Below are 12789 nucleotides of genomic sequence, written 5' to 3' on the forward strand. Positions count from 1 at the left end.
TTAAAATAGCAAACTTGCGCGATTTCAATCGGAATTAGTGCAACAATTGCTGTACAACTATTCTATAATTTAACGATTATTCAATAACTTTTCTTTCGACTGTCGGCTTTCCATTATTTAGTTATCTACCTGCTACTGCTTTGTTCAAATTTGTCAAAACTGATTTTTAATGGTTCATAGCGTGTAAATTATTACATTTGTATATTTGTTAAAGAAGAATTAATTACACTTGAAAGAAGCTAGGATGAATGTGATTAGATTGAAATATATGCGAATATGTTGAAGCTTACTTTGTTCAAAAGACTTTCTGGGTCTACATGTTCAAGTAAAAATAAAAAAATGTTTCGATTCTGTAATATTTAAATAGATTTGTACATCAGCAAGTAATTTATGCCATTCTATATACTTACATATTTAGATGTGCATTTTTAGCATTGTAAAATTCATAAATAACGAATAAATATTAAAATTGTGAAAATAATAGCTTGAACATACGTTGCAGGGTACATTGGTTGGTTTTGGTACACGTGTACAAGTGACGAAGTGATTTGAAACGAGTGAATCTAGCCTGTATATGGTCCGACCCAAGCCGTTCGTCTACTGTGTAGTCAATGAACGTGATGCTCACTATTGCTTGACGAGATCTAAGGTAGATATAATAGATGGCCAGATAGAATGATGATCAGCGCGCGCGCACGAGAGAGAGAGAGAGAGAGAAAATAAGAGCGCAAAGTGGAAGAAACATCGGTGACCAGCGGGAAAATGTTTACCTACCTTTGCATTCGCTCTGCATTCGCTCTGCACTCGATCCTGCTTTCGCTCGCAATTCGTGGACCGGCAAAATACGATCAATCAAGCTTGGAAAATATTGCATGATCGAAGAATCCACTTGGAGTTTTCCGACTATTATGCAGTCTGGGCTTCTTTTCAATTAATAATTTACCAGACCAAATTGCTGTTCGTTTATCAATCGATGTTCTTTACGCATTCTCGTTTTGTATATTTTTTCTATTATACTTCTCTTCTTCTGTAGAGTACACGCCATAAATTTGTTTATTACATTTCCTCAAGATTATCTCATACGATGGTATTTATTGCGATTTTCTGATGACAATTGAATTTTTTCATGTCGACAGTCGAAAACCTTGAAGCCGTTTATTGCCAATTTGTTTGCCAATTTGTATGGAAGCACAAAAATATCGTTGATTTGATCAAGTACGGTGGGAGCACGGATCGAGGAATCGAAATTGTTTCAGGTGGTGGTGAGATGGTCAGTTGACCGTCGGAGAACTGGCAATCCTGGAATAATTACGTATCGTACGACTTTATTTTTAATATTTCGAAACAAGCAAAAACCCAGAAACGACGCAGGACGGAAAAACGATTATGCATTCAGTATCAGTGGTGGAAATTCGCGCGCGTATCAATGTATAATTTTTACCAGAATGATTTCTTCGCTATTGTTACAAATTCTGTCAAAGGGTAATCGAACAGATAAAAAAAATTTCCTCGTATCTATGCAACAGGAAATAAATGTCATTTTCATTTAATCTATATCAAGATTATGTAGGTGTCATAAACTCTCTTTAAATATTGTTTGCGTACACCAGTGCCATGTAAATAATTGATCCTCTTCTTCATCGAAAATATCATTGGTTTCCCTATAGTACGCGATCAGTCGTTATGTGTCCAGACGCGCTCGAGTCTCGCTGATAGATAAACGACGATAGATGTCTTGCGTATATACGTGCGCGTACCCTCTGCACACTGAATTGGCAGTGCATAATCGGTGAAACTGCGTCATCAGGGCTCGTCAGTAACTCGAGGTGAACATTATGCTACCGTATTGCCAATAGTCTTGTGTAATTACGTATTCTGTGGAGGGTTTGTGGCAGTTGTATAGAAACGTGACCATGTTTTGGAACGTCCTGTCAACTTGAGTGTGAATAGAACGCAGCTAAGATAACGTATATTCACGTAAAAGTCACCGCGATAAAGATTTATCGATGTAGTACGATATAATGTATATGACATGCATACGGACGCGTTAGCTCGACAACTTAACTTGGCAATTTTTATGCTCTCATGTCGGCATAGAAATTTCTCAAAGGGACACAATGTCTCACAGTTTCTGTTCCCATTCTTGAAAGTGTATCCGCGTCAGCTTCCTCCTGCCGTACGGCTGCATCAGTAATGCCTAAAGATTTACGTTCAACACGTGCACGCCAACGCAATGCACCAATGCTTCTCGTGCATCTCTCGTAACAATATAACACAACATTTTATTTCACGATACAAAGAGCTATGGTCCCTTTAAGACTACTTGGACGATAATTTGGACGACAGTGTTTTCACTGTCGTGACACAACGAATCTCAAAACAAAATTTATTCTTGTAGAAACAGATTGCTCGTCTCACACATATTTCCTGTAGAGTGTAGGCAGTGGGAAAGCAGAGTGGCTAGAGATACCTAACCATTTTGTTTGACGTGTACTAACGAAAGAATGTGCCGATCAACTCCTTGATACAATAGGTCTGATTGCAGTTGCAAACGAGCATCGTTACTCGTATCGTCGTTGTAAATTATCGAGAAAAACAGAGTAGACCGCGTAACATGAATTTTGAATTTGAACGCAGAAAAAGCTTTGGAAGGTTTGATCGTAATATGAATGATGCATACTTACAAAAGTAGGCGGATAAAATAATACCGTAAAAACACATCTTCTCGTCCTTTTATTCCTCTCTTTCTATTCTTCCGTCCGCGTTGCTACATTTGTTACAAATTGTCCCAAGAGATTCTCTCGAGCTGGTGAATATGGATACAGATTTAATGGAATCCGTTTATTGCGCGTCTTCTATAATACATTCGCATTATCTGCAGGAAGAATCCGCATGTGGCCTGACCACGAGAATGAAAACAAGTTTATGGGGAAAAGAACACGAGCGACAATGCTATATGTTTATCGTATTTATAATATGCATGTAGGAAAAATATATCTATTCTTGTGCGTATTTTTAAATCCTTAGTTACATCTAGGTCAATAGATTGTCACTGAGATTACGCGGAACAATGAAAACCACAAAAAAGGAACTCTGATTGTGAGACGAAACCGCAAAGAACCCATTATAATTTTAGAACGGAAGTGTGTATCGACAAAAGTACATCAATGTAGTTTGCCCCTGGCTGCGTACACGTGAAGAAAGCCTGTAAATTTCCAGTAAATACATTTCGTCCTGTTCGTCTTCCTTTCTTTCCTCGCGGCGAATCTTTTCGCTGGAAGTAGTATCGTGTCGTGTAAAGGCAGCCATTCGCTGACTGCGGTCAGCGAACGAAGCGAGACTGAATATATCGTTGTTTTGCCATGTCTGCCGGCAGTCTAGACTCGCCGAGTCCTCGAGTCCGGCCATCCGACGTCACCGAATGGAACAGACTTTTAGGGCGGCGCGAAACGTCCACGAAACGTCCACGAAACGTCGTGTTTTGTGACCGGCAAGCAGGTAGACGGATTCGAGCCGCGCGGCCACTTTTGCTCACAATCAAGCCTTAGTCGGAAGCTTGGTCTCGCTTTACGCAAGATTCCACGCGCATTCAACGCTTATAACGTATTTGATAGCTGATACTTGACGGTACACGTGTGCGCGGGTGGAATTTACGCGCCGAGTCGCATTACAACTTGTTTTTCACTCTTTCTTATCCCGGCCATTCGTTACTTCGCCTTGTATATATTAAAGAAGTAATTATTTTCACGCGAGGTATTTCAAGCACGCACTTTCTCAAAAGTAGTAGTCGATAATTTGAAAGACGGCACATGTGCAGCCTTCCAGTCTCAGATATAGACCTTCCGAGAAGCTCAAACCATCGCGCATCGTTTCTCGTGCCGTTTTTTTCATCAATTGTCCTCCACAGTCTACACTCTGTAGTGCCTTCCTCTTTGACTCGTTACTATCACTCGAGTTACGTACTCTTTCTCTTTACATCTTCCCCGCTTTAAGACAGAGCGATGCTCGTAGCCTGCGCGTACTTAAACGTCGCACGAAATGTTTACATCTACCGTACATACTCTGCAATAAAACTCTAGGCATGTAAAATGTATAAAAAGAGTTTCTCTCGTCTACTCAAAGAGAAGGCGCGTGTCTTCGTCTCTCGTATAGCTTCTTTGTATATCATTTCTCAAGAGTGTAAACTACAGTTACATAGATGCCATGTTACTTTGCCGTAGATGCGCATGGTTGTGGTCAGATATTACCCACCATTGACAATGGTACTTGCATAAGCTATGGGTGCTTCGCCGAAGAGGGCGAGAGACGAACGGAGAAATGGGCCCTCTCGGCTCGGAGATCCTGAATGGTAATGATTATAGCAAATTGCTCTTGCTTGGCTTGGGGTGCCTAATAGCCACTCAGTGGGGTTGTTGAAACCGCTCGCCCCTTCGTTCAACCTTTGATGCCCCCGACCGAGTCAACCCTTCAAAACTTGATTGTTTCTACCCTGCTCCGCAGCGTGGACGGTTCCCTCAAGTTGGTTCTCTCTCCTTGGATGTTCTCGATACGTCTTACCGACGTGCACATTTCTCTTCTCACGATGCGTCCAGTAGTAAGTCTTATTCTTTTCAATTTTCTATTATTCTCTTATTCTCTTTGCGTATTTAGGTGCGACGTGTTGTTGCAATTATATAATTGTCTGTTCCTAACCGCTGTATTTATCTGGAGAGCGTTTATACGCCTTCATTCTTGGTTATTTCTTCGCAAGAAAATGCCTAATGTTAAAATGTTTTCTTACCTTCCAACAAACTCGTGTGCGATTGCCAACGAATCGGTAACATTACACTTATGTATATACTTGAACACGTGTTCGAGTGCATGTATACGTACGCTGGCTGCAAGTTTACAGAAAGTCAGTTCGAGGATCAACAGTGGTCTGAATTGATTGACATACATTACAAGTTTTGTGGAATAGTTTTCTCGCGTAAACAAATAGATCAACAAAAGCTTAGTAACGAAGTTAAAGAGTACACGGGTAGAGCGGCATACCATTCGTTCTTCTACGTGTTACAAAAATACCAAACTAGGATAATAACCTGATAAAATTATTTCAAACTAAAAACTATGAAGATGAAAGAGAGTAAAAAATAAGAGGTTGTAGCGTGTTGCCTTTTACTGAAAAAGGAAAGGGGGAAGAGAAGAGAGATGCGAGAAACAAGGCAGGGAAGAAGAGGCCTGCAAGGACCATGGTTGGTGTTGCCCACGCTATGGCCCATCTATCCACGTCCACTGTGACCACCTGCGCAATCTGACAGTCCAACTCTAACGAGGCGCGTAGTCTTCTATGATATTTTACAAAAGACAATTCATGGCATGTTTGTTCTCCGTAACAGTCCAGAAGGAACTTGACGATTCTCTGCTTTTGACAATGTCAAGTACCTATACTTGTGTATATCAGACTATCGCGATGCTATATAATGAGAAACGAGCCTCGAAATATTTTTTAATGTTGAATTATTTATATCCATTATATAGCGTGAAAACTTTTAAAAGTGTATGCAGTCACTAATAACTAACATTAATCGATAATCAAAATTAGTTTCTCAGTAATAAATTGATATTTTTCGCAAGGTTTTTATGCTTAAACGCTCATTCTGGATCATAAAAGAAGATTTCTCTCATACACAAAGAGAAGAGAGCGCGCGCGAGAGAGAGAGAGAGAATTTACAAAAATAATATAATTTCTCGTACTTATCCTTGTTTTCCTTCTTCTTTTACGTCTTCTTCTTTCGACTAGTGGTCGAAGATTTTCAGCATCCTAGTGGTCAATTTCCCACTCAGACGGAATCATTAGTCTGTAGCTATAGCTATAGCACAGGATACTCTCGCACTTCCTTACACAATGAGAGAAGTACACTCGATGAGCGGAATTATATGTATATTCGTAATAACCGGAAAAAATGTTTATACTTATATTTATACTAGTAAAACTTAATTTTTAGTTAACACACATAATAGTTTATAGTTAACAGATCCTATATTATTCCAAGAAAAGGATCGACGAATGAAATTATTAACTATTATTCTGCGCGAATATATATTAAGAATTTGATTTCTATAACTTTTTTTCAACGTGCTATTTAATCTTTGTCATTAAAGTTAAAAGTCAAATTGTCAATAAAGTTAATAAAAAATGCAAATGGAAAAATCTCGATTATAGATTGTGTGAATACGTAACTGTGTAAAATTTAATATACTCGGTCTGACTCTTTTGCAAGGATACATAACGCGAAGAATATAAAGACACGTTGCCCTAAACATTGCGCGCGGCGATGGAGCGGCCGAGAAAGTATTTCAACTTTCGCAGAAAGAGGTGAGAAGCGATAACGAGAGGAAAAGAACGACAGTAAGAAAAAAAAGGTGCGACGACAGGATGAGAAGAAGATGGAGTTAGTTATACGGAGAGCCAATCACGGGTACTATTAAATAATTACGGTTACTATCTATGACTAGTCGTAATAGCTGTTCAAGTACCGTGAGAAGAATAACCGTTCAAGTTCTCCATGGAAACTGGTTTCACGCCTCATTCCGTTCGCGAGTACACATAGTCGATTCTAGACGTTGTGGATACCCAAGGTAGAAAGTAGGCGCACTGTTGGTACATATTCTCTTTTTCTCCCTTTCATTCCTCCTTTTATTTATATATTCCGTCACCTTGGCAAACCGATGTATCTTCACCTCTCGTCCAGCTTTAACTGTATCTATATCGTTGCACCTACGAGGGGATTACTTTCTTCCTTTTAACAACAAATCTCAATCTATTTATCTCAACGCATTTATTCATTTATTTAATTGTACGTTTGCACCTGACGTTATAGTCTCGCGCGTCAAGGTATCACGGTTACGCGTAATTGATGAAATACGACGACATACGATATCTCAGCCTGAGAGATATTTGTAACGTAAGAAAGAAAAACTGTAGAAAACATTTTTTAAGTAAGAAGAATGAAATCGGACGTTAATTGCTGAATTTTTTTAGAAAGCAACGTGTCGATTATATTATATTCAAGTTAATCCAACCTAATGCTAATCTACTAGGAACGTGGAGGATGCTCTGCGATATCGTAGGATATCCGATTGTGGTGCGAAAGAGAGAGAGATATATATATATATATATATATATAGACGAATAGATGGATGGATAGTTAGATAGAGAGGGGAAGGGGGAGATGACGCGAGAGCGAGAGTGAGAGTGCAGCAGCCATGCCATATAACTCGCTTTCGCAACGCTGTGTGCATGGCGTTACATCGACGATGACGACGAGCGACGGTCACGTGTAAGTACGTACAGCACGTATGATCGTGCGTACGCAGGATTACACATGGAGCGATGTGCCGCATTTATGTAGCCCCGTCTAGACGGCCGTCAGACGTATTATTGGGTTCGCGTAACTCTGCGCTACATAGCTATCGTATTACCTATGTTATGCGTGCTGCTTGCGCACGAGTACATATGCTGCAAGCGCTGGCGCGATGGTTACGTACATGACACACTCGTACATACGCCGAGTGATTTTAGCTTTAGCTGACGTAACTGTCGCTAATTACGCGATCGACTCTGTAAATCGATTTTACGCGCCGCTTTCGGCAGTTACATATAACACGTGTCTGCTGGTATACCTTGCCAATTGTCACATTTTTCCATTTTGCATCCAAAACACGAATTAAGGCCACAATTTTGCACGAGATATTTGTTGCATTTCTTATTTCTACAATAGTTTCTTTCAGCCTCCTTTCTTTGCATATAACGTAATTTTACCAAACTTGTACAGAAAGAGAGAAAGAACATGTGACATTTTGACCGGTATTTTGATCAGTAGAAATAGTAGAACAAATAGATTGTTCTAGTGTAAAATTAAATATTAAAATAAAATGTTTTTAATGACAACTTTCTTTAAAAGGCTTTCTCTTCTTTTAAGGATTAAGTAACATAAAGTGATATAAAGCAGGTTTCTCTCATCAAATATATAATTCTGACACTTGCATTCTTTTTCTAACAGATTTGAATGGTTTTGTTCAAAGAATATGAATGGTAATCAGGTTTTTTTTTCGACAATACATAACAACGCATTTTTGTGAAATACATTATAAGTGACAGAACATATTGTCTGAAAGTAAGTAATTCTACCAAGTGATAATTGAAATGCTTGAAAATGTTTGAGTGTGTTAATTAATATGGACGGCATAGTATGATAAAGTTATGTAATATTTACACATTTGCGACGTAATCTGCAATCGAAATAAAATTAATCAAGTGACTATCGTGTTTCAATTTTTTTTTATCCACCACTTTCTTAACCTACTTATTCACGATGTGTTCTACATCCTACTGTGCGGCCACTTATCTATGCGATATTCTTGTTTCTGACGAGTCAGAAGCACTTGTACCGGAGGATGTGGCTCGCCTTCTTGGAACTCATCTCTTTCAACGGTTCCAAACTATTTATAGAACTTGGGTCTGTGATTTGCTAAATGAACAGGTTATCTACGCACTACAAACATTGTTATAGGCAATAATCGCGTCTTTGCGTCCTCGCCATTTATTTCATCTATTATAAGCACATACCATCTGTTAACATACACGTATATTTGAGTATTGAAGAATATTTTAACCGTTTGACAAACTGCAGAGCAATATTAATGAATGTTTATTTCGTCTATAGAATGTCAATTTGAAATGTATACTTTTTCATCTTTACCAGCTCTTATTGTAATTACGTATGATTCGTAAGTTACGCCTTGGAATAGTATCAATGTCCATAATATGGATCTTATGTCATACGTGTTTTGTCTTTTGACAGATTACTGACACACTGAGACACAACTAACTGATATTTGATTTGGATTACTCGGGATATATTAATATGATATCGATCGAGCTCTCGTATGTCCGGTGTGACAGCTATGAATGCCACGACTGAAAAAGCAATATATCAAGGTAGCAAGAGATAGCTTAAATGACCACGGAACAAAGATCAGTCTACAAAACAGGAAGAACTACTTGTCATAGATTAGGCCGCCCTTTCGTAGGCACATGTCATTCTGTGGGAGTCAAATAATCTATTTATTAATGTTATTGTTGTGACGTGTCTTTAGTAATAGCGGACACGTGGACGCGCCCTTCTCGCGAGGTAGTTGAACTCTCGCATACAATATCTCCTCTCTCTTTCCCTTCCCCTCCCCCTCCCAATTTCCTCTTCTCTTTATCCCTTCCTCTTTATCCCTCTTTTGATATACTCTTGATATATAAATATAAAATACACGCATTCGTTTCGTTGCGTATCGCTGAGAGAAGCCGTCAAATTTCGTACAACTTATACATCAGATATCACGTACGGCTGAGGCTGCATTTGTTTTTTTTTTTTCATTGCTAATTAATTGCGGTCACATAGCCCGTGCATGCTCTGATAATAGGAATATACATAAACGTGCGGAGGAAGGGGTAGACTGTAAAGCGTATCCTGTACTGTCTACCGGTTGCTACTTCATGCGTGCGTCCGCATTCCTAGCCCCTACAATTACAAACCGCGTAAAGGTACCCACACGTGCATACATACGCGTATCAACGTACACGTTTGTCTATTAGAACGCGCTTCGTGGACAAATGCTAACAACGGCTACGGATTATTACCCAGCCAGAACCGAAACCTTTGTTGTTTCTGTCGGTGCTGTACTCTACGTCCGGTCTGTCGATCAAACATGCTGCCACCATTTTCATTTCTAAAGTCTTTTACAATCTAAACAACTTTCTTATCCGTATTCATCTCGAGTGTGGAATGCTCGTACTCAGTGTTTACTTTAAACCTGACAATTGCATTGATTTCGTTATCATCAGTGTATCCTGTATATTGCCTTTTTTTTCAGTCGTAATTAGCCATAGGTCAAACAATACCTTAGGTAAAACTTTTTCACTTTTTTTTCTAAAAGAAAATTCACCAAGAAATTGCGTTTCCATCTTGAAATGCAAATTGTAAATGTTAAATGATTAGCTCAACAATTATATTATTGCCGCGATACGTCCACGTACATCGGAATATTAGAAATAGCTTGAGAAAGTACCTTTTGCGAGAGAACCTGTTTGCAATTAACGCATCATATTTTGTGTATGCGTGCGTATACAAGTATTGAAAATCTTACGAACGATACAAGCGATACATTTTACAACGCAATTGGAAACATAATATTATTACTTGCTGGGCACATATGGTAGCCGCATTATTGCACTTGCGAATCGTAGAAACACGCCTTGTTATTGGTTATTACCTGTATGAAGTTTTATATATGTATATACATATCTGATCACCTCAGTCGTGACCGTCGTGACTATACATACACGCAGGTAGTTGATTTTACGTCATTAGGATACTTAGAATCAAGTATTATTATAATTATTAAGACCACATAGTTTAATTAAAATGTGCAATGCGATTCCGACTTAATTTATTAACCGCATACGAGTTTGAAAGAAAACAAAATTTTAATTTGTGTACGCGCGATAATAATACATACCCGTGTGGTTTTAATTTCTTTATTACAGCGTACAGAAATTATCTAGAGTCGCACTGCGATTGTAGCTGTGGGTTTTGTGACTTTGAAACATACGCAAGTGGCAGTGGTTTATCAAATAGTCGCGGATCTGACCCTTTGTCTCACAATGTAGGCTAAATACTGTCACGACAAAGCCGCGACTGAAATTTGTTACACGCACGTATACCTTGTTGCACGAAATTTAAAATTATGAACAACATATTGTCATTGTGTTATGTCATTGTTATCTCACATCAATACTATCACTAATGCGTTTTATTATCGTATTAGAGACGACTTGAGATAAACATAGCCAATGTTCATTTCTCCAATTGTTATCATTGCATTATCTATCTAATGTAACTGACAATGGGTCCAAAGCGAAGAAACATGTAACATGTGAAAAATGGATCCGATTGTCAAGTGGATAGGTCGTTTCGGGAAAGTGGAGAAAAATGTGAACGATTAGATTCCAAGTTGATTCTCCTCCATCTTTTTCTCTTTCAGCGTCAGTAGAGAGATGCATCGAGGCTAGATGAGGCTTGTCCACTAGACTAGAGAGAACCGAAAAATGGCTGACAGGTAACAAACGAGAGCCATTTGTTAGCACCGATTTGCTCTGACGTTGCCGCCGTGTCTAGACACTCAATGACCAGATCCGCCGCGATTCTCTTCCACTACACTCGATACGGTACGTTTCCGTAAATTCATCGTGTCGCTTTTATAACTTGTTCGTATTTACGCGAGCCATGTCAGAAATGCCGGATACAATTACGCGTTAGATATTTCATTTTATCATTGAAAAGAAAACTATTTATAAAGGAACATGCAAAACGAACTCCAACCAGTTTCTAATTTAATACAAAGATTTGAAACTCTGACACCTATCTGTAAAATATATTTATATGTATACATATTGTATATCATTTAAACGTGTGTAGTATCTATATCGTTGCGATCTATAATATATTTACCGTCGTGCCATGAATTTGTTATCGCGCTCACAAATACATAATTGAAAGGCGCCAAGGGAACTGCGTAAATAACCGTGCTAATTATTACATTACTAGTCTCGTCAATTTCCTGTCTTCTTGTTTGTCTGTACGGCTTCTATCCATTTCTTCTTTCGCTTTTTCGCTCTGCCTCTTTTTCTTCCTCACATCCGTTTGCACACACAGTTGCAGAAATTTCTATAACTTATACAGGGTGTTATGTAATAGCCGCCTCACCTCTTCTTTACGGATGGAGCAGATTAGACTGACGAGTCGAAAAGTCCTCTACCATTTTGCAATTTCCGCAATAGTTAACCAGTTATTAATTATTAAAAACCGCCCAATTGAAGCTCGCGGTGAGATGCGGCCGTCCCGCGATCGGCGTTGCTAAGCGCGCAGGGACTTGTTTATGACACACGGCAAGGGCTACGTACAATAAACAACTCCCCGCGCGCTGATTGCGGGACGGCCGCATCTCGCAGCGAGCTTTAATTGGGCCATTTTTAATAATTAATAACTGGAAACATAGAACCCACGAGTTTGCTGCTTGCGTCAAGTAAGGTAAGGTTGATTAAGTTAAAACAAAATTTTGTGAAATCTATAATTTCTATCTTGCTAAAAACTCCCATAGATTTGAGCGGTCTCGACGTTCATTCGAACGCTATCAGACTCAAGTATACCAAACGGTATATAAAATTGACTTTTTATCGCGGTGGGTGAGAAAGCGGCTGAACTTGACTGGAGTCTACGAGGTTTTTGGCGATTCTTAAACACAGCGTAACATAATATTTGATTTCTTTTTTATGTCTCGTCTTCAAATATCCAATTATTGTTCTATCATTATTTACATATAAACGCGGTAGATGTATGAAGAAAGTTGTTAAATGATCATTATTTGGGCAAAGGGAAATACGATTGTCTTTATTTGTACAACAGCAAAACATATACGTCATAAATGTTGAACTTAAGTGTGAAATATGTTTGGTGCAAGATTAGAATTTCAAGTCAATTATGAAGTTATTATCAATATTTTTCCTTATTCTAAATACAAATATATATGTATATATGTGTGTGTGTGGAAAATAATAAATAATAGCTATGATAAAAAAGATAATGATCAAAGCCTTTTTTAGCAAATTTTTACAACTAAATTAAAATTCTTTTTTTCGTTATTAAGTTAGTTTTTTCCTATTTATTTTGGCGTTTGGAAAAGTTTTCAATATTTATC

At 38.5% G+C, this 12789-nt stretch overlaps 1 long non-coding RNA gene across 5 annotated transcripts in view; it reads left to right on the top strand.

The window, feature by feature from the left end:
* LOC105558647 overlaps nucleotides 1–11892 on the top strand; it is a 33840-nt gene extending 21948 nt beyond the window's left edge. The window contains exons 3-6 of one of the 5 annotated variants that reach the window (XR_001008689.1): nucleotides 503–649; nucleotides 4221–4348; nucleotides 4501–4594; nucleotides 5167–6215. This is a non-coding gene — a long non-coding RNA (uncharacterized LOC105558647). Of the gene's footprint in view, nucleotides 1–502; nucleotides 650–4220; nucleotides 4595–5143; nucleotides 6216–11076 lie in introns of those variants that run through there. The other 4 variants (XR_001008690.1, XR_001008688.1, XR_001008691.1 and 1 more) reach the window with 4 other exon arrangements.
* The last annotated feature ends 897 nt before the right edge of the window (nucleotides 11893–12789 follow it).

The sequence above is a fragment of the Vollenhovia emeryi genome, unplaced genomic scaffold, assembly GCF_000949405.1.
Source record: "Vollenhovia emeryi isolate VEMERY1.0 unplaced genomic scaffold, V.emery_V1.0 DF939325.1, whole genome shotgun sequence".
In the NCBI taxonomy this organism is placed as follows: Eukaryota; Metazoa; Arthropoda; class Insecta; order Hymenoptera; family Formicidae; genus Vollenhovia; species Vollenhovia emeryi.